General features: G+C 43.2%; 1 protein-coding gene across 2 annotated transcripts in view; it reads right to left on the bottom strand.

Moving 5' to 3' along the window:
- The window catches only part of LOC138249824 (disks large homolog 2), a 3,298,389-nt gene that overhangs the window by 2,652,466 nt on the left and 624,416 nt on the right, over positions 1-21,507 (bottom strand). The gene's annotated exons all lie outside the window — the stretch shown is intronic.

Here is a 21,507-nt window from a genome sequence, read left to right on the forward strand (position 1 = left end):
AATAAACATCAGAGAAGGCACAATGAAGTACAGAATAACAAAATCCTGTTAATACAAAATGTGCTCCCTGTTCTGGAAGAAATGACGCAGAATTTTCTCAATTGATACATGTTATTTGGTCACATCTGATTAGGGTTAGAAGACTTCACGATATTATTGATTAGGGGTCCTCTAAATAGTTTCAATAGACTGTTATTTTTTTTACTGTGTGAAATGTATTTTCATATACGTTTCCATCTACGTTTTCAAATCTATTCTACTACATTGTCATTATGTTGATTTTGTGGTAGAACACTCAGAGCACAATATCTTCAAATTCACATTTGAAATAATTTTATGATAAGATCGAACGATCTTTACGTAGCATGCATTGCTTCAATTGACACCAACTGCAGGAGGATAAGTATAAGGTTAAAATCAAATCTCTTCTTCTCTCTTGGAGAAAAACCTGGATTTAGGTTCAGTATCATCGAGAAGAGAAGAGACGCACAGTTGAGCCACGCATGCATTCCTGAGATAGTGTTCTTACTTAATATATCATATATCCTTAAAACAATTTGGGGTCTGATCCATAAACTTCTGTAAGAACTTTAGGGGCATATTTATGGAAAAGTGGCACATCATGCATGATGCGCTGCTTTTCTAGCACTCCATTTCGCCCCCCTAATGACACCATCTGTGCGCCGTATTTATAATGTGGCGCACCATGGCGGTCATGTCACATTAGGGTCCTAATTTATGTGCTAATGTAGTGCTTTGCTGAGTTAGCGCCATAAATGATGGAGCTAATGCAGCAAAGAACAGGGAGGCCCATTGTTTTCAATGGGAGCGTCATCTCAACACCTGCCTTAGGCAGGTGTTAATAATGACACTAAAAATGGCGCAGTGAATATTGCAGGGTGGGACTGGGCTGGAGGGAGAGTTTTATGTGCACAAGCGCGCATGTCTGTTTGGCCGGCCGTCTTCCGCCGGCCAAACAGACCCACATTTTGCATTTCAAAACTCAGCTGTATTGAACAGCCAGGAGGAGAAAGTGCACAGGCCTTCACTCCCTCTGTGAGCGCCAAAGCAGGGCACTCAAGCCAACCACAACGCTGCGGTCATGCTGGTGACAGCAGTGTCATGATTGGCTGGGAGCCTGTGTGCTGCCAGGAAGAGGGCGGAGGAGATGCGAACGCATCTCCAGAAGAAAGAGGTGAATGTTTTTTTTTTATTTATTCTTTTTTTATCCCCACCCTGCCAACTCCGTTCAGAGGGAGTCGCTACTGCATAAAATGTATTTAATTGACAGAACATGAATCTCTTTAACACACGTCAATATAACTGCTATACGAACACTCTAACAGGAGAATTTGTGTGTGTGTTTTTTTTAACCAAATGAAGGTACCACCATACATGTGAAATAAAAATTCTGTCAGTGTAGTTATGTTAAACTCACTTGCTCACATGTTATGCTGCAAAAATATTTGCACATGGCACTGTTTTCCCTGTGAACAAGCCGTATTGCGAAATAATTCTTTTCTAAATGTAGTATTTTGCAGAGTTCTATTCTACAAAGTCCTCATCTAGCTCATTTCTTCATTAGTTAGCTTCTTTTTTACTTGTACCCACTTTGTGAATTTCACATGGTTGTTGAAGTCATAAAAAACTTCAGAAAGGGGTTGAACTTTAGTCACTCTGCACAGTGACCTTTGTACATGCACTCAGGAGTTCTGATAACAAGAATCAGACATTAATGTAACAGTAGCAGAGGGTTTGGTTCAGATGATGACTGTAAACCCTTCATAGAAAGTCCTCTTGGCTAACCATGAGAAAAGAGTAGCAGAAAAGCATTCAATCTACATGAAAACTACACAATGGACCTCTATCCTTAGAAGTCCAAAAAGCCATCTTTATTGAAGACCGTTATATATTAGAGTCAGACCATCAATGCGGCTCATACTGGCCACTCCTTTACTTTATACTTTCAAATAAAACGAAACATCACACATGCATTTTTTCAGATATGAACTTTACATGAATGCAAAAAGTGCATTTCTGAAAAAGACTTAGGGGATCATTACGAGCTTGGCGGGCGGCAGTAACCGCCATGCGGCCGCCAATGCGGCCGCACTCCCGCGGACCCCATTACGACATCCCTGCTGGGCCGGCAGGCGCAAACCAAGTTTACGCCCGCTGGCCCAGCGGGGATGAGGCCGCAACATAGGAGCCGGCTCCTAATGGAGCCGGCGGTGTTGCGGCCGTGCGATGGGTGCAGTAGCACCCGTCGCGCTTTTCACTGTCTGCTATGCAGACAGTGAAAAGCTGCCCAGGGCCCTCTTAGGGGGCCCCTGCACTGCCCATGCCAGTGGCATGGGCTGTGCAGGGGCCCCCAGGGGCCCCAGGACACCCCTTACCGCCAGCCTCTTCCTGGCGGTGCAAACCGCCAGAAACAGGCTGGCGGTAGGGGGGTCATAATCCCCAGGGCAGCGCTGCTTGCAGAGCTGCCCTGGCGGATTTTCACCGCCAGGGCTAAAACGGCGGGAAACCGCCGGCCCCGGCGGTGCGACAGCGGCGGTACGGCTCCCCGTACCGCCAGCATGTTGGCGGTATGGACGCCACATTACCCCTGGCGGTCTCTGACCGCCAGGGTCGTAATGACCCCCACAGTGCGCTCCACAGTCAGTAGCAGATGGGAAGTGCATGTGCTTTACCAAGGTGTGAAATTCTGCTCATTAAGCAAAATCGTGCAAAATTGTACAATACACATTTGGTGAGCATTTGGCCATATTGAGACTTTATTTGCAAAATCTTAAACGTGTTATGCAAGAAAGTGACAGAAACTACACAGCAATGCACAGGCAAGGAAAGTTAAAAAATGAAGCCAACGAGTTCTGAAAGTAATCTGATAAAGCACATTGATTCAAGGTGGAAAGTTTAGCAGCTGTGGTCAAAGCACCTTCATTTTTAGGTCTCGCTTACAGACAGCTCTTGCTCTCTCTTGCTGGTAAACAGACCTAATGTACACAATACAGGCATTGAGTGGACTCTGGGTTGGCCCCTTGATCATGATTCAATGGTTTTCTCCTTTCAGTTCCCTGTTCCTGATTCAATGACTTTCCTCCCTATTCTTGTGTTGTCCCACCAAAGGAGAAATTCAGCTTCATGGTGTTTTAATTGGATGAGTTCTATTGTTCTGTTGCTGAAGCCAAGACATTGCATTGCAGTGCATTACTCCCCCCCCCCCTTTTTATTTTATCTAGCTCCCTTCACCTTTCCTCCTCGTTATTCAAATTCTTATGAGCTCTTCACTGGATTGTGTGTCCAGAAAAGGGTGCAATGTTTAGTGAATAACAATAAACCATTACATACCATACACACCTACTTTTTTATGGCGAGGTGTTAATTTGGACAAATTCCCAGAGGTTTCATGGAAGTGGGTGACATAGGGGGCTACTTGTTCAAAGGGAGTGCACTGCACCAATCAGAAGAACAGGGGAGAAAAGGGCACCTCTGTACCACTGCCATCACCTACTTCTTGCCCACTTTAGTACCAGCACATCGTCGTGTTTACTACCCATCGCTCTTGTGCAAATGAGTGAGCAATCAAAGTGTGCTAACCTGTGCCCATTTGCTAACACCCACAAGGCCCTTTGTAAATCTCTAACCTTATGCCTCAATTAAGCATGTAGTAGTAGTGCAGGCACATGGACAAAAATGCAGATGTGGTTTTAGGGAAGGGAAGATGACACATGCACATACTGGCGTCATGTAAAGAAAAAACATACACTGTATTGGTGAAATTTAACACAGATTTCCAGATATTCTCTCATGATGAAAAGCCACATTTTTAGGGCAAGAGGAGGGATGTGTACAGGAGATTACGTGAGAAACCAGGAAACATCCCTCACACAGATCTTTGCTAAGTGTACATCTACACATACAGGCCCGTATTTATACTCCGTTTGCGCCGAATTAGCGTCGTTTTTTTCGACGCAAATTCGGCGCAAAACTAACGCCATATTTATACTTTGGCGTTAGACGCGTCTAGCGCCAAAGTATTGGCAAATAGCGTCATTTTTTTGCGTGAACGCCTTCCTTGCGTTAATGAGATGCAAGGAAGGCGTTCCCGTCTAAAAAAATTACGGCGACGCAAATGCGTCGTATTTATACTCCCGGGCAAAAATCACGCCCGGGAGTTGGCGGGTCAAAAAACCCCGCATTTGCGCCACTATTTAACGCCTGGGTCAGGGTAGGCGTTAAGGGGCCTGTGGGCTCAAAATGAGCCCACAGGTGCCCTCCCCTGCCCCCAGGGACCCCCCCTGCCACCCCTGCCCACCCCAGGAGGACACCCAAGGATGGAGGGACCCACCCCAGGGACATTCAGGTAAGTTCAGGTAAGTATAATTTTTCATATTTTTTAAAAATTTTTGGTGGCATAGGGGGGCCTTATTTGTGCCCCCCTACATGCCACTATGCCCAATGACCATGCCCAGGGGACATAAGTCCCCTGCGCATGGCCATTGGGCAAGGGGGCATGACTCCTGTCTTTACTAAGACAGGAGTCATGAAATGGCGTCTGGGCGTCGTAAAAAAATGGCGCAAATCGGGTTGAGGCGATTCTTTTGCCTCAACCTGACTTGCCCCATTTTAAGACGCCCTAACGTCATTTTTTCCCAACGCCGGCGCTGCCTGGTCTACGTGGTTTTTTTCCACGCACACCAGGCAGCGCCGGCCTGCTTGCGCCGGCTAACGCCATTCCATAAATACGGCGCCCGCATGGCGCTTCAGAATGGCGTTAGACGGCGCTAAATTTTTTGACGCTAAACTGCGTTAGCGCAGTTTAGCGTCAAAAAGTATAAATATGGGCCACAGAATCTGTAATTTACACCCTAAATGTATCACAGCATAAATGTGCAATCAGCATTTTGGGAACTGGGTGTTGCATAACTTACACATGTAAAATCATGTCACATAGGTACAGTAAGTGCGAAAAATGATTCACAGTAGGTATGTGTAATTCACATAAATGATGGGTTCTTCCTGTTTTTGGGCAGCCTCAGGCAATGAGGTTATGATTTAGGGTCATATCTCACATCCAAAATGGCTTAAACTCCTGGTATTCATTTACACCTAAAGTTAGAGAAGTTGAGTTAGTCAGCCATCTCTCCCTAAATAATACCAAAAGGATAAACTTAAAGTTTCCCACTCATTTTTTGTCCTCTAGGACATGCTGTTAGTGATAAAACCCTTAGATAATTGCTTCACCAATAAAATAAGAAGATTGGACATATCCTTACTATAGCTACATCATTCCATAAAATTTGATCTTACCACGGCCTCCTGGAAAGATTGGTCTACCCATGGCATTCTTTTTATTAAGGACTTTGGAGACACCATAAGTGAACTATCTTTTGCTATGCTTTCCAAGAAGTTCCATCTCCAGCCCTATGATTTCTACCACTTCCTAAAGATTAAAAAAAAACTAAAAATGTAAGTTTCCCTATGAAAGTTTGTACAACCTCATCCCTCAAATAGCCTTCGCTTCTTTGAAAGCCTACTGAATAAATAATGAACTGCTTCTCTAATATGTAAAACTCTACCACAAAAGTCCACTCCAAACACTAAAAATATCCAAAACAAATTAAAGGAATCAGGTTCTCACAACCATATTAATCCATTTTCATCTTCTACCTGGGATGATATTGGTGACTCCCTTCTGAGACACAAAGCTTCCCCTTTATTGTGACAATGTAATCCATAGATCTTTTTTGGTCCCCTACATGACCACATAAATTAGGACTAATAGACTCTGACTCTTGCTGGAATAGTAACTTTTCCTCTGGAGGATTAGACCCCTCACTATTTCATTGTAAACACAAAAAATCTAATCTTTCTGGATGAAGATAGAAGAGGTCCTTGATAAGATTTTCCAAACCATACAGTTGTTGCTTTAGGACCAGACGCTTGTTCACTTACTCCACTTTTAGATTTCTGGAATGCAAACCTTATGGATATATTGCCACCACTGGTGTAGAAACAATTCCAAAGTACTGGAAAAACTATAATAACATTTTGTATAACATAAGGTGGGCTTGGGTTTGCTTAATAAGAAGTGCTGACAACAGCTTACACAACAGTAATTTCAACACCAAATTTCCCCATCTCTTATGGGAAAAACTAGGTGGCATAGTTACAAGCCCTGTGTGCCGCCGGTGTGTCACTTTTTGTGATGCACCAGAGGTGCATAGCACAGACCCATATCTACAAAGCCACCCAAGCCTCATTGTGTGACTTTTCATGGTCTTGTAGATACGGTGCAAGGTAAGGCAGCGCAAGTTGCTGCATTGCTTTACACTGTGTCAGGAAGGCATTCCAGGGGCATTATCATGGCATTGTGGTGAGTGATCCCAAGCAACACTCATGTGATTTGACGCAGTCCCAGATTTACAAGACTCTGTAAACCTGGGAATGCGTCAAACCTGGACGCCTCCGCAAGGCAGACGCAACGAGGAGAAATATCTTTATTTCTCCTTGTTGTTTCCTTTTTCCTTGTGTGCTGCATTCTGCAGCACACATACAAATAGGAAAATGCCTCTCTGGACTGTTTGTGTGCAGGAAGGTGGCCTTTTCTGCACAAAAACAATCCTGCTAACAACACATACACCCTTGCACTCTGGTGCAAGGGTGCCTGCATTGGTGCTAGGCAGCAATTTGTGCACCAGCGCAGGGGGAAAAGGACAGCAATGTACCGTATCTTGTAAATACGGTTCATTACTGCCCCTTCTCTGTGGCGTCGGCAGGCACAGGTAGGTCACTTGCTGCACTGCCGCGGGGCTTGTAAATATCTATCTAGAAAAAATCTCAAGCCACCATAAACATCATGCCGCCCCTAAAACAGACGCCTGACACTTTCTACAGAGCGCGTATCTTTCTCTTTTCTCCCTTCTACATTTCCTCCCTCATCTTTTCCCGCGTTTCCCTCTCTAGTTCTTCTATTCAGGATACTACGCAAGTGTCGTTTCTACTTCTCTCATGAACAGTATTTTTTATCAAAGTACGCTCTCTACCAACTTTGGTACCTATTGCACTCAAATTATAAATTATCTAAAAAAGTACTGCTATGATTTAGAACGTATTATGAGGCATATCCCGTTATAATACTCTTTGAACGCTCTCTGCTTGACTCCTCCAAAAAAACTATTTGGAAATGAAAAAAAAGTTAGCATAGTAGCGTGTGTCCCATTGTATCGCCTTCCTCCTTCCTTTCTTTTGAAGGAAGAAAGCGCGCAATGCGGTGACCTTTCATTTTTGTATTTGCGTAGAAGCTTCCGATAAAAGATGTCTTCAGGAAAGAGGCATTTAGCGTCACCATTCCGTTTCGAGAAATAAGCCAGGCATTGTTTCCACCGCTAGATGGCAGGAGAAGCCTTCTCATCCTCTTCTTTACCGCTTAGACAATTGGAAATGTGTTTCCAAAGGTGCAGGCGTGACTTGATATCAATGTTTTATAAAGTTGTTCTATTGTGTTTTCAATTGTTTTATAGGTTGTTCAGTGTACTTGAAGATAACATTCATTTTAGAGTGTGTTTTGTTTTCATGGGTATTATGAGGGACACCAGCAAGTCAACAAGGCCTATCTTTACTAATACTAGATGCAAGGCTGTGCAGTGTCCAGAGCTGTTCCACAGCCGTGCACACAATTGAGAGAGGGAAAATATACCTTATCTACTAAGATATGGGGTAGGAGATGCAGTGTTTAGGAATAACTTATGGGTTTAAAGGCAGCTGCTGCAAAGTTCCATGTGTTTTCTGGCAACAATACACATTTCAAGATAACTCTTCTGATTAATGTTCCTGCTGGAGAGAGATGGGAGTTTTGTTTAGTGGCAGTTTTGACTAATTATAAATTAGTGCAGGGGATTAATATGTTTGTGGCGAAGAATGGGTACCATGCAGAGCACAGAAGTTTATTTTATGTGGATAGCTCAGTGGGTTGCCGATGTATGAGAACTGCAGGGTATTGGTTAGAACGTCATATTATTTCCCCTGCTCTTTCATTATTTAATTTTATTAAAAAGGGTTTGTTTGGGTAGAAATACATTCTTATTAGTAAAACCACCCCAACCACTGTTGTACTTTTTAAATCCTGAGATTTTACTTCTGCAGACCAAACACCTAAAATATACTGTTACTATAGTGACATGTGATTCCCACCCTTTCTAATCCTTGTGGTCTTTTGTAATATTTCCCATACACTGATTTACACATGCATGATTCATTGCCTCTGTATAATGTGTGTGTGATGTAAAGTGCTCTGACACCCTACACCGGTATGAGGAGCGCTATACAACAATCGTAATGCATGTGAAGGAGGGGCTGTGAGGAGATGAGGGGCGCTGTTCGATGGAGTTAGTGAGGGAATCGGTGGAGGAAGAGGTCATGGGGTCGGGGGAGATTCCCTCACTGGGCGCCACCCGCGCTAAAGCCGGCCCTGTGGGGTTACCAGGAGTTTTATTGGGGCTCACATAACAAGGCCCTACATTTGCTCTCAGAAAATGAAAAACATTGGTAGCGATGTGCAAGTAATCCTAACCTTAAACTGGCATGTTCATACCACTGAAAGTCAGCTGGGTTTATGGGTAACTGTGAGAAAGTAGCCTCTTTCTAGCCTTGTTACCCCCACTTTGGGCCTGTTTGTGAGTGTATGTCAGGGTGTTTTCACTGTCTCACTGGTATCCTGCTTGCCAGGGCCCAGTGCTCATAGTGAAAACCCTATGTTTTCAGTATGTTTGTTACGTGTCACTGGGACCCTGCTAGTCAGGACCCCAGTGCTCATAAGTTTGTGATCTAAAGGTATGTGTTCCCTGTGTGATGCCTAACTGTCTCACTGAGGCTCTGCTAACCAGAACCTCAGTGGTTATGCTCTCTCATTTCTTTCAAATTGTCACTAACAGGCTAGTGACCAATTTTACCAATTTACATTGGCTTACTGGAACACCCTTATAATTCCCTAGTATATGGTACTGAGGTACCCAGGGTATTGGGGTTCCAGGAGATTCCTATGGGCTGCAGCATTTCTTTTGCCACCCATAGGGAGCTCTGACAATTCTTACACAGGCCTGCCACTGCAGCCTGAGTGAAATAACGTCCACGTTATTTCACAGCCATTTTACACTGCACTTAAGTAACTTATAAGTCACCTATATGTCTAACCTTTACCTGGTAAAGGTTGGGTGCTAAGTTACTTAGTGTGTGGGCACCCTGGCACTAGCCAAGGTGCCCCCACATTGTTCAGGGCCAATTCCCCGGACTTTGTGAGTGCGGGGACACCATTACACGCGTGCACTACATATAGGTCACTACCTATATGTAGCTTCACAATGGTAACTCCGAATATGGCCATGTAATATGTCTATGATCATGGAATTGCCCCCTCTATACCATCCTGGCATAGTTGGCACAATCCCATGATCCCAGTGGTCTGTAGCACAGACCCTGGTACTGCCAAACTGCCTTTCCCGGGGTTTCACTGCAGCTGCTGCTGCTGCCAGCCCCTCAGACAGGCATCTGCCCTCCTGGGGTCCAGCCAGGCCTGGCCCAGGATGGCAGAACAAAGGACTTCCTCTGAGAGAGGGTGTTACACCCTCTCCCTTTGGAAAATGGTGTGAAGGCAGGGGAGGAGTAGCCTCCCCCAGCCTCTGGAAATGCTTTCATGGGCACATTTGGTGGCCATTTCTGCATAAGCCAGTCTACACCGGTTCAGGGACCCCTTAGCCCTGCTCTGGCGCGAAACTGGACAAAGGAAAGGGGAGTGACCACTCCCCTGACCTGTACCTCCCCTGGGAGGTGCCCAGAGCTCCTCCAGTGTGCTCCAGACCTCTGCCATCTTGGAAACAGAGGTGCTGCTGGCACACTGGACTGCTCTGAGTGGCCAGTGCCAGCAGGTGACGTCAGAGACTCCTTGTGACAGGCTCCTTCAGGTGTTGCTAGCCTATCCTCTCTCCTAGGTAGCCAAACCCTCTTTTCTGGCTATTTAGGGTCTCTGTCTCTTGGGATTCCTTAGATAACGAATGCAAGAGCTCATCCGAGTTCCTCTGCATCTCTCTCTTCACCTTCTGCCAAGGAATCGACTGCTGACCGCGCTGGAAGCCTGCAAAACTGCAACATAGTAGCAAAGACGACTACTGCAACTCTGTAACGCTGATCCTGCCGCCTTCTCGACTGTTTTCCTGGTGGTGCATGCTGTGGGGGTAGTCTGCCTCCTCTCTGCACTAGAAGCTCCGAAGAAATCTCCTGTGGGTCGACGGAATCTTCCCCCTGCAACCGCAGGCACCAAAAAGCTGCATTACCGGTCCCTTGGGTCTCCTCTCAGCACGACGAGCGAGGTCCCTCGAATCCTGCAACTGTGTCCAAGTGACCCCCACAGTCCAGTGACTCTTCAGTCCAAGTTTGGTGGAGGTAAGTCCTTGCCTCCCCACGCCAGACTGCATTGCTGGGAACCGCAACTTTTGCAGCTACTCCGGCCCCTGTGCACTTCCGGCAGAAATCCTTTGTGCACAGCCAAGCCTGGGTCCACGGCACTCTAACCTGCATTGCACGACTTTCTAAGTTGGTCTCCGGCGACGTGGGACTCCTTTGTGTAACTTCGGGTGAGCACCGTTTCACGCATCCTTGTAGTGCCTGTTTCTGGCACTTCTCTGGGTGCTACCTGCTGCTGAGAGGGCTCCTTGTCTTGCTCGACGTCCCCTCTCTCTCCTGACGCAATTTGCGACATCCTGGTCCTTCCTGGACCACAGCAGCATCCAAAAACGCTTACCACATGATTTGCAGCTAGCAAGGCTTGTTGGTGGTCTTTCGGCGGGAAAACACTTTTGCACGACTCTCCACGGCGAGTGGGATCCGTCCACCAAAGGGGAAGTCTCTAGCCCTTTTTGTTCCTGCAGAAACCTCAGCTTCTTCTGTCCAGTAGAAGCTTCTTTGCACCCGCAGCTGGCATTTCCTGGGCATCTGTCCATCTCCGACTTGCTTGTGACTTTTGGACTTGGTCCCCTTGTTCCACAGGTACCCTCAACTGGAAATCCATCGCTGTTGCATTGTTGGTTTGTGTCTTTCCTGCCTTATTCCCCTATCACGACTTCTTTGTCCTTTGGGGAACTTTAGTGCACTTTGCACTCACTTTTCAGGGTCTTGGGGTGGGCTATTTTTCTAACCCTCACTATTTTCTAATAGTCCCAGCGACCCTCTACAAGGTCACATAGGTTTGGGGTCCATTCGTGGTTCGCATTCCACTTTTGGAGTATATGGTTTGTGTTGCCCCTATCCCTATGTGTCCCCATTGCATCCTATTGTAACTATACATTGTTTGCACTGTTTTCTAAGACTATACTGCATATTTCTGGTATTGTGTATATATATCTTGTGTATATTTCCTATCCTCTCACTGAGGGTACACTCTGAGATACTTTGGCATATTGTCATAAAAATAAAGTACCTTTATTTTTAGTATAACTGTGTATTGTGTTTTCTTATGATATTGTGCATATGACACTAAGTGGTACTGTAGGAGCTTCACTCGTCTCCTAGTTCAGCCTAAGCTGCTCTGCTAAGCTACCATTATCTATCAGCCTATGCTGCTAGACACCCTATACACTAATAAGGGATAACTGGGCCTGGTGCAAGGTGCAAGTACCCCTAGGTACTCACTACAAGCCAGTCCAGCCTCCTACAGTAACATAGGAAAGTACCTTAACATTTTTTCCCCGACCTATTTTCCAAGTGTAATAATGTACACAGCGGCTTCGGGGATGTGCCCCTCCTGCCAGCTGCTCGACATCAGTAGTGAAAGCTGTAGTTTCCCTCTGATAACATTTGTAGAAGGAAAAAGAGGGAACACAAAGCATGTTAAAACACCAGCTCTCATTTCTTGAGCAACTCTGCCATCTTGTGACCATTTTATATCTCTTTTAAAGTACGACAAGTAGATCTGTGGTCACTGATGAGTACAAAAAAACAGAAGTACATTTGTGTTCCATTTTGGAATTTGACCTATCCCAATTATAGCAAATATTTTGTAATGTATGCTAGAACTACCACTGTCCTGAACTCTTTACAGTGCCACATTATCACACCCGAAGGAATAAGCTACAAATCCTTGCGAAGAGAAGGTTTGGAGCTTATGTGTGGAGGGTTGGTGCTGTCCTACTAATCTGCGGGTTTAGGTCCCACTATACCTTCAAATGTGTTGTTGGGGAGGGTGAATTTTGCTAACTAAGGACTGTTGATACTCCTAAGTCCCACCCTTCTCTCCTCCTTGTCCTGCCTCTCTAGGGACCACTCCCCTTCTCCCCTGTTGATGACTGGGTGAAATGACTCCAAGGAGGGCAGCTATACAACACTAAACAAGCAATGTTGCATCATTTAGCCATCATAGAATACAAACAATAGAAGCTCACCACCACCCCTTGTACTGTGTTTTCTGGCTTCCGTTAAGAATTGCAAGAGTTAGATTTCAAAGGAGTCTTTCTCCCTCAGTATCCCTGGGAAGATTCCCTAAGTATATATAGATGTCCGCCCCGTAGAAGTTACGTGAGCAAGATTGATTTATAAAAATGATCCAGGATTTATTAAATGACAATTCAAACTGGTTTTTATTATTTACTCTCCCCTATTGTGGCTGATTGCACGCTTCATGTACCAATATCCGCACAGTGCGCCGGTGAGGCTGAAACTTCACAGTTATGTCAGTGTTGACATGTAGAAATGTTACTTTGCACAGAAACTCAAATTACAAAGATATACCTTACTAAGCAAAGTTGTCTACAATATTTATATTTTCTTTTTCTGTTTAAATGGGTACGTTACCCTTAGATGTATATTTAGTGTGCATATACAATTACATATATTGTGCTGTTTCGTGGGAACTTGGGACATGATTTAGGGTTTGAGCGGTTGAGTTGAGGCATCTGGGGCTGATTTACTAAAATCTGTAGAACCAGGCCTGCACAGGCACATGTCGACGACTTTCACAGTAACTCTCCTTTTCTGGATGGTGAGCATGGATAGGTATATGTTTGGTGTAGCTATATGCGTTGTAGTTTCTTTGCATATTCTTGTCTGTCGTATTCCCATGTCTCTATTTTCATAACATCTTCAGTTGTAGGATCAGTATAAATATGCGATTGCACAAATTTATTTTTCTTTTTTGTCGTTTATAAGCAAAACAGTTTGACCTGCACTCACTCATAAACATGACATTTTTTAAAAACACTTTAACCCATTTATTGCATCACTAAAACTAAAGTGATGCACGGGTAAGTTTACAAGTGTGGAAAAACGAATTACAAGTGGTTGTGCATAACCATGTTTTTGGGTGTTGACCGCTTTGACATATCGCATAGTATTTCAGTGGGAACACCCAGTTACCTACCTCCCATACCTATAACCAGGCCTAGGCAAAATATTTATTGTATAAGCATAATCTCACATAATTCACATTCTATAGGGCTTCACACATTTTATTAAATTTCCATTTAACTGTTACGATTCTCCACATAATTTTTCACTCACGGACAGTGGTTCAAAACTTTTACAAGAATTGTGAAATTGATATGTGCCTTGGTTGTGAAACATGTTTTTGCTGGAATGAGTCTCCCGTAGTATCTTGTGTGACATTTGCACACGAAGTGTGCCTTTGTGTTCAATTTTCACATGAGATAGCCACAAAGTACATTTCACGTAATACATGTAATTTAGGATAATGTGCATGAAAATTATGCACTTTGTATGAAGGAAACATTGTGCCCACCGCTTCTTAGAAATGAGGCAATTCTGGCCAACTGTGTGATTTTCTCCATTGATAGAGTCATCTACACCTACAAAACTCCTACTCTTTGTAAAAGGATTTGTGATGCAGGCACAGCAGAAGCGTACTGCATGCATAACCTTCACTCATGTGTGTTAAAAACAGTGCTTAATTTGTGCTTGTTGTTTCCGGTGCTCAGCACCGGCACTTATTTTTTAGGGCCGGGGCTTATTCTTCTGCCTCAAGCATTTGCTGTGAGCAAAAGACACATATGGGAAAGATGGAGGAAGGGAAAAACGAAAAAGCCTTACAAAGGGAGAAAGTAGAAAGCTGTAGGAGTGAGCTGAAGGGGCAGGGAGTGGCTTTATATGGATTGAAGAGGCCCGAGATGGCTTCAGGATTATGCCGCCTCAGTATTCCGTGTTACCACGTTTAATTGCAGCAGCCGCGTGTTTAAGAGGAGGGCTTTGGGCACCGGCACCTTTTTATTTACAAATTAAGCACTGGTTAAAAACTGTAAGGACCTTGGTCATCTGGCAGGACTGGAGGATTTTGAGAGATCTCTGTGAACTGTAAGCAAAGGGTCAGACTGACAAAGCTTTTTCTGTGCCTTACTCTTGCAGCAGTCCTGGTTACTCCTGGAATTCTTTTGTCAGGCAGGAGTTTTACAAACAGAAGTAAGTCAAAATTACACATACACTTATCTTCATGAATTGGGTGCAAGGTGTTTTGAAATGTGTTCTTTTTCTAACTATGTGCCATTGCAAGGACTACAGAGCAAAGGTGATGTGCTCTGAGCATCTTAAGCCGAACATCACTTAGGCTGTGTGGTTTTAGCCAAACTGAAGTTGCTAAAGTTTTAGAAGAGAGCCCAGAGTAGACTGCTTTGCATTAGCCCTGGTGCAATCCTCTCATGATCATGACCAAGGCGATCTTGTCAAAAGGAGCAGAAACTAAGCAATTTGTGCTGAAAGTTGTTTTTATTAGTGATAGAATTAGCATGGGGTTTAAGAGGCTGGTCAATCAATCAATAAAACGTTGTTTAGTTGTATATTATTTAAAAAGCATAAAAGTATAACAGTTTAAAAAGAGAAAAAAAGAATCGAAAAAATGTACACCATATTATCAAATGCAATCAAAGTAATGCATATGTAAAACATTTACAAATATTGAATGCCTAAATAATTGCAATGATCAATTAAGATAATGTGTGGTAGATATACATAGAAACTGTGAAACAGAGCATAGTTGACTAACTTCTACAAAGAAGTAAGTGCAGGAAAACAATTTCTAAACTGAAGTGGCTCTAGATGCATCATAGAAGTTGCAAAAAAAGTGCAAGGTGCCTTGGGTTGAGGAATTGTCTGATGGGAAAGTAGCCAAAGAACTGGATTTATTACTGCATCGCAGATGCTACCGGAAGATGGGTGATATTACATCTAAATCTAGTTAGTAGGAACTTCTGTTAGGAGTCCTGAATACTAGCCAGGTCTGGTTGTAAGCCCTCAGTAGGTAACAGATTTAGATACTGATTGGTGGCAGTCTTTCATTTAGATAAATTGAGTCGTTCCTCTGCAAACAGCTGAAGACACAGGTCAGTCCCTCCCACCTGGGTTAATTTTGTCGGGTTATCATAGAATTGGGTCTATCCAGCTTGATGCATAAAGTTTGATATTCCTAAACCAGGCACCATCCAGAACTAAATAATCCCTCGGTATTAACCTAGTCAATGTAGGCTCCTATTTCGTCCCTACCTGTGCCAAGGTTGAGCGCTGAAGCCTTTAATGATCTTCAATAAATAGCAGGCTCAAATCTCTCTTGCGCAGAGAAGACAGGGCCCTCTGGGGCAATGACAGCATCCTCCTCAGATCAGCATTTTCAGAGCTCTGGATCCCCAAAGGCTAGACATGACCCCAGAAGCTTGCGCCATATGTGACAATAGATACACACTTTGCTTGATAAATCGAACACATTTCCTTCGGAGGCTTAAGGCCCAGTTTAGCAGACCCTTACAATGCTATCAGCTTTATCAAACTAACCTGGTAACTTACAATACCCTTACTGCCCTCAACATTTGCACCTTACTCATCTCACGCCCCCAAACTGACTTCTCCAACCCATGTTTTCCATACATGCTTTGCTAATAGTAACTAGGGGTGGATGGAATGTTTAATTCCACCTGCGGAATTGAAGGAATTTGGCAACTCCACGTTACTCTTGTAACATGGAGTTCTGGCCAAATTCCACCAATCACCGCATGGCAGAATGTTTTCCTGTGAGGCTCAAGAAACGTGAGTGGGATTCGGCATCCGCTATCCCCATTTTCTAACTTGAATGATCGCCAAACCTTTATTGAAGCATTTGGAGCTTTTACAATGAAAGTTGCCCTCCCTCCCCCACTAACACACACTCAACTGACCCATGCAAGGCCAAGAAAAAAGGAAATTAGATAACTTCTCATACTAATTTGGCACTCTTGCCTCTCCTTTGCTGCATTCAAACAATCCATCTCTACCTGCATTCACCAGTAGTTCACAATATAGCCAGAAACTCAATTCGTCCAACAGCACAATCTCTCATATTCCCTCTCAGAGTAAAACCCTAGAAATCTGCCATTCACTGGACGTGGGCTGGCCCTCCAGAGAAACATACATGGTTGGTGGACATGCACGAATAGGGGGGAGCCATGGAGTATGGGTTGCGAATAGTGTGCATGGATGAATATGCCGAGAGGGATTTGGAGAAATGGGGTGCTATACGGGAGCGCTTAGATTTTGAGGCTCCCTCGACTCAGATGGAGTCCACCGAAAATCTGCTGCATCCAGACCGGACGGCGTCCACTGCTGGCCCAGAGATCAGATGGAAGAGCCCGCCTGAGAGATATGACCCCCGAATAGTGGAACTGTGGGTGATGCGACCGCATACTGGTCATCCTCTCATAGTCTGGGTACTCCTCCCCAGTTATCAACCAACCTTTGTATGATTTTCTATGTAATTGCATATTGCCTTTGTCGCTAACCATATATGATGTCTGATCTGGATTGTGTCATGCCATACTGTTTAAAAAACCTATGAAATCACTCTTATTTCTCTTAGAAAAGGACAGCGATGGCATTCATTCGCCTAAACTTAGGACCATTCCATGAAGGCAATACTGAAAGTTAAAAGTTATTCTTTCCAAACCCCATCTGCTGCATTCATGTCTTGCCTCCTACCTAGGTTTTATGTTCATCAATGTCATATTGTTATCCAAAAAGAAGAAAGAGTACATCTGTGATGTACTAACAGACAGAAACACAGATCTTTTCTGTCACGGAAAATTGGCTGCAAGATTACATTACTCCAGTACTCCACATTACAATTCCCTCATACAGGATACTGATGCTTCATGGAGGACTGCCATGACAAAAACAGGAGGTTCATCAGACAAATTCAATGAAAATATAACCATCTCCAAATATGAATATGAATATGACCATCAGTATAGGAACTTATACTGAAAAGGTGCCACACCGTCCCAATGTTCTTAAGCATGTTTCTACTTCTACGCAGACCTCCATCAAAGAACAGAACATTCACAGTTGCTTGAACTTACTCTCAGTACACTAAGTTGGGCATCCTTGGTGTCCTAAATATTTGATTTGACAAGCTAAAGCTAGTCAACATCACAGAAATTGCTTCTGTCCTCAGAGCAACCATTTCCTCATCTCAATGGACCATAATATTGCAATAAAATCACAAACCCACTCCTCATCTCATGTGATAATTATGCCTGGACAAAATTTCAATGACGCTGGTGTGATTTCAGAAAGTTTGCTTTACACTCACTACAGAAAATCCCTATAATTATGCCATTACACCAGTTTGCGTAATTACATGTCATTCAGGAAAAGAAATTACTGAGACCATGCCATTTGCAGTAACAAGTTATCACATATACAGAGGAACAACAGAACATGAATGGCTGTTAGTAGCACTTTTGTTTTTTTAGCTTGATATGCGTTTTTGCACCAAAAATGAATGCAACAATGCATTTTGCTATACAAAATAGCACAAAATGATGGATTTGTATTTTACATAATTAGCCCTAATTATGCCGAAAATCTGACAAGGACAATGGAATAAATTTTCAATGGCAAACTTTAATGGCATCCTTACAATAAAAAAATACATGGATCTGATAAACGTAATAGAAATGCTATATGCTGGATGAACACTGACTTCAGCAATGCTATCTTAAGATCACATGAAGACCTCAAGAAAATAAATAGAAGATTGCATGGATGACTGATGACATAAACAAGATAAAAGCACCAAACTCTACCTTCAAAAAACATGGTATAAGTCCATCAGCCGAGTATACAAAAAATGCCTATGAGGACACAAATGGATATACAAATCAACATTAAAAAAAAGCAAAGAAGACCCTGAACTCCAACAGAATTATAATTGCCAATGCCCCTGAACACAATAACATCAAAACATCCATCTCGGAGGTTCAGCAACCAAATATCATATCATCTAATCTCTAAAGCAAAAGCACTAGATGAAGACCTAATAAATAAAAGGAAAACATGATGTGTGTGAAAGCCCGCAAAGGGAACAATTAGGAGAAAAACACCCACCCACCCTGTCCTCTTCAAGGAACTGTCTCTGACAGAGTTATATGAGGTAGAGAGATTAAGTGGTTCAGTTGTCACATCCTCCTACCCTTACCGCCATTAATATTCAATCAGACCCTACTAGTAACCTCAGCAACAATTCAAATTCTTATCAACAACTCCCTAAAGGTGTATTTCCTTCAAACTCAAAACATCACACATACAACTGCTTCTAAGTAACTTGGACCCAACAGAGGAAAACTACAGACTCATTTTACATTGTCAATTTCCTGTGAGAATATAAGAAAAAGTCACTTTCTCCTAGATCTCAAAACAATTGGATAAAAACTCCTTATTATCTGATTGACAAAACAGGCTACCAGCCAGGAAGAGGCACTGAATCTTCCTACCTCTACTTGCAATGACATGAAATCGACAGTTCATAAAGAAGGGGTGGCAGAAGACATTATTTTGAAGTTATGAGCAGTATTTGACACTGTACATTACTGTACATCGTTCAATCTTTTTGAGCGGAATAAATGATTGGATGTCGAAGAACCTATCCTTGATTGGATCAACTCATATCTTAAAGACAGGACAAGCAATATCTCTAAACCACCTTAAACCCCCAATGTTATCTAATTGAAACCATGACACAAGTCATAAGACAAAGATATTTTGGAAAACATTTGCTTCAGATCCATACTGCAAAGTTTATGGCAGATTGTACAGACCAGAAAACACAAAAGGTAAATTCTGTTGTCTCTGGAAGCAAAAGGGCAACTCCTTCACTTATTATGTATCTACTTGGCTCTATTGATAGAATGAGGAACCATAATTAAAACATTGGGTTAGACCCAGGACCTTGAGAACTATCAAGCTGTTAGCTGCTTTTTTGGAACAATTGAAAATATATATAGGCACATTGGTTAAAAATCGGGATATTAATTTTGCTAAATAAAAGACCAACCCTGTTGTCACTACTCTGGGAAGGCTGATTTGTGATTTATCTTTGTTTTTATGGATCCTTGCAACATGTTTTAAAGAATTCATTTTTACTGGTAAATGCCTTTGTTGCACAGGGCATGACTTGACTAACATCAATTGTAGTTTCTGTCATAAACATCTTATGGCACTATAAGATCAGTAATAATTTTCACGCTCAGCTCAGAATCCGATTTCAGGCCTTTTTCCCTCTTAATGGGCTAAGTTAATAACTCTGCTCCCCAGAAAATGGTTGAAAGACCTTCCCACACAATAGACCAACTAACAGTGTTTTACCAAGTTCCTGGAACATTAAGGGGTGGAGTGGACATTTGCATCTGTTAGTTAGCTTGTCACACTGCACCTGGGCTAGGATAGCCCACTTCCACAGGAACAACGGTGGAGTGCCAAAACTCTGGAATCAAAATAGGAAAGCCTCTCCTTTGGTGGAAAGGGATTATGCACCTGTGTCAACAAGGGGCTGGAACTGAGGCTCTCCGGGGAGCTCTTTTCACAGAAACCTTGAAGTCATCATATCCCAGATTACTGTGCAGGAGCATTGGGGATAGGGTGGAGAGGGAATGATGTGGCATCCTAGGATTGGCCAGGGGTACCTGGTTTCTAGAACTTTCCACCTCCACTTAAAAGCCCCTGCACAAGGGAAAGACAGATTAAAAGACATTGGACCCGGGATAGGGTAATGCTATCTGTATTTAGCTACCGGCTCCATCTTGACCACTGGCTCCATTTTGTGCTTAGCTTAGCTTCAAATGCCGTCACATTGGTGGAGCAGGCATTTTTCCACGCACAGCTTGTTAACATGTTTTTCGCTTTTCCCACCTGGGAAGGGAACATAACATGGGGGATGCAATGTTGATAAGAGTGTACAAGGGTAAGAATGTTTAAAGCAGAGAAGGGTACGGCTCTGTCATGGAAATACACCCTGGGATCTGGCCAATGCTCTGATTGTTTTTCAACACTGAAAAAGTACTGCCAGCGCTTGAATTTCACAGCTTACTCGAAGGGAGAGGGGTTACCATAACTTTCCTCTTAAGTTTGTTTAAAGTATATAAGGTGGGTAAGCCTGGTGCTGAGGCAGAAGGAACAGATTTCTGAGGGTGGATGCATTGCTCAAGAAAATCAGAGTCCCATTGGGGACATTTCTCCTGTCTCAGCTGTCCAGGGTTCCACAGCTTGACATTGACAAAGACAAGGATGATGTTGGATTCGATCCCCATGGTGATGCATTTTTAATTCTTCATTATCTAGCTTTCCTGTGTGCATGGTCGTATATATATATATATATATATATATATATATATATATGTATATATATATATATATATGTATAATTTTATTTTTTTCACTGCATACATATTCATTGTTGATATATTGCGTTTTCTCTCATTATTATTCAATTGCTCTCATTATTTGTGTAGCTGCAAGTGTTTTGCTACATTCAAATTAAATGCTCACGTTAATATTTTGGTCTGATTTAATTTGAACCCTGGGAAGTGCCTTAATAAATTAATTTCTCAGACTAAGAGTGCTGAATTCTCTGCATTCTTTTGCCTCGTTCCCTCCTAGTGTGAAGCAAAGCAGAACAGAGAGATGACAGCAGGAGAAGTTACCTGATGCCACAGCAAGAATGTCCTGAAAGACTAACTCTAGCTAGCCCACTAGACTAGGATGGATCTCTCCAGTGCAGTAGCATTTGCCCCTTATGTCCTGTGAGGTACAGCTTGGGGAGTGGACCTGCTTGGGGACACTGGATGGTTCCTTGGCGAGATCTGTAGACTGGTTCTGGACTCCCTCAGGTTCACTTCTGTTAGAAATGGGGTTTCTGGTTGGCTAGGGTATGCACCTCAGCCAGGCAGAACCTACCCACTCTAGTCAGGGCTTGGGAGTTACACGTCCAAGATAACCCCTGCTCACCCCCTTGGTAGCTTGGCACGAGCAGTCAGGCTTAACCTGGAGGCAATGTGTAAAGTGTTTGCACAACACACAACACACGTGACGCAAAATGTACACCACAAAGTAAACACAACACTGAGCTATGTAAAAATAATCTGTATTGCACAAAACATAATTAGACCAACATTACATGTAAGTAATACCCTGCTACCTTAGCAGTTGTCA

The sequence above is a fragment of the Pleurodeles waltl genome, chromosome 8 (assembly GCF_031143425.1).
Source record: "Pleurodeles waltl isolate 20211129_DDA chromosome 8, aPleWal1.hap1.20221129, whole genome shotgun sequence".
NCBI lineage: Eukaryota > Metazoa > Chordata > Amphibia > Caudata > Salamandridae > Pleurodeles > Pleurodeles waltl.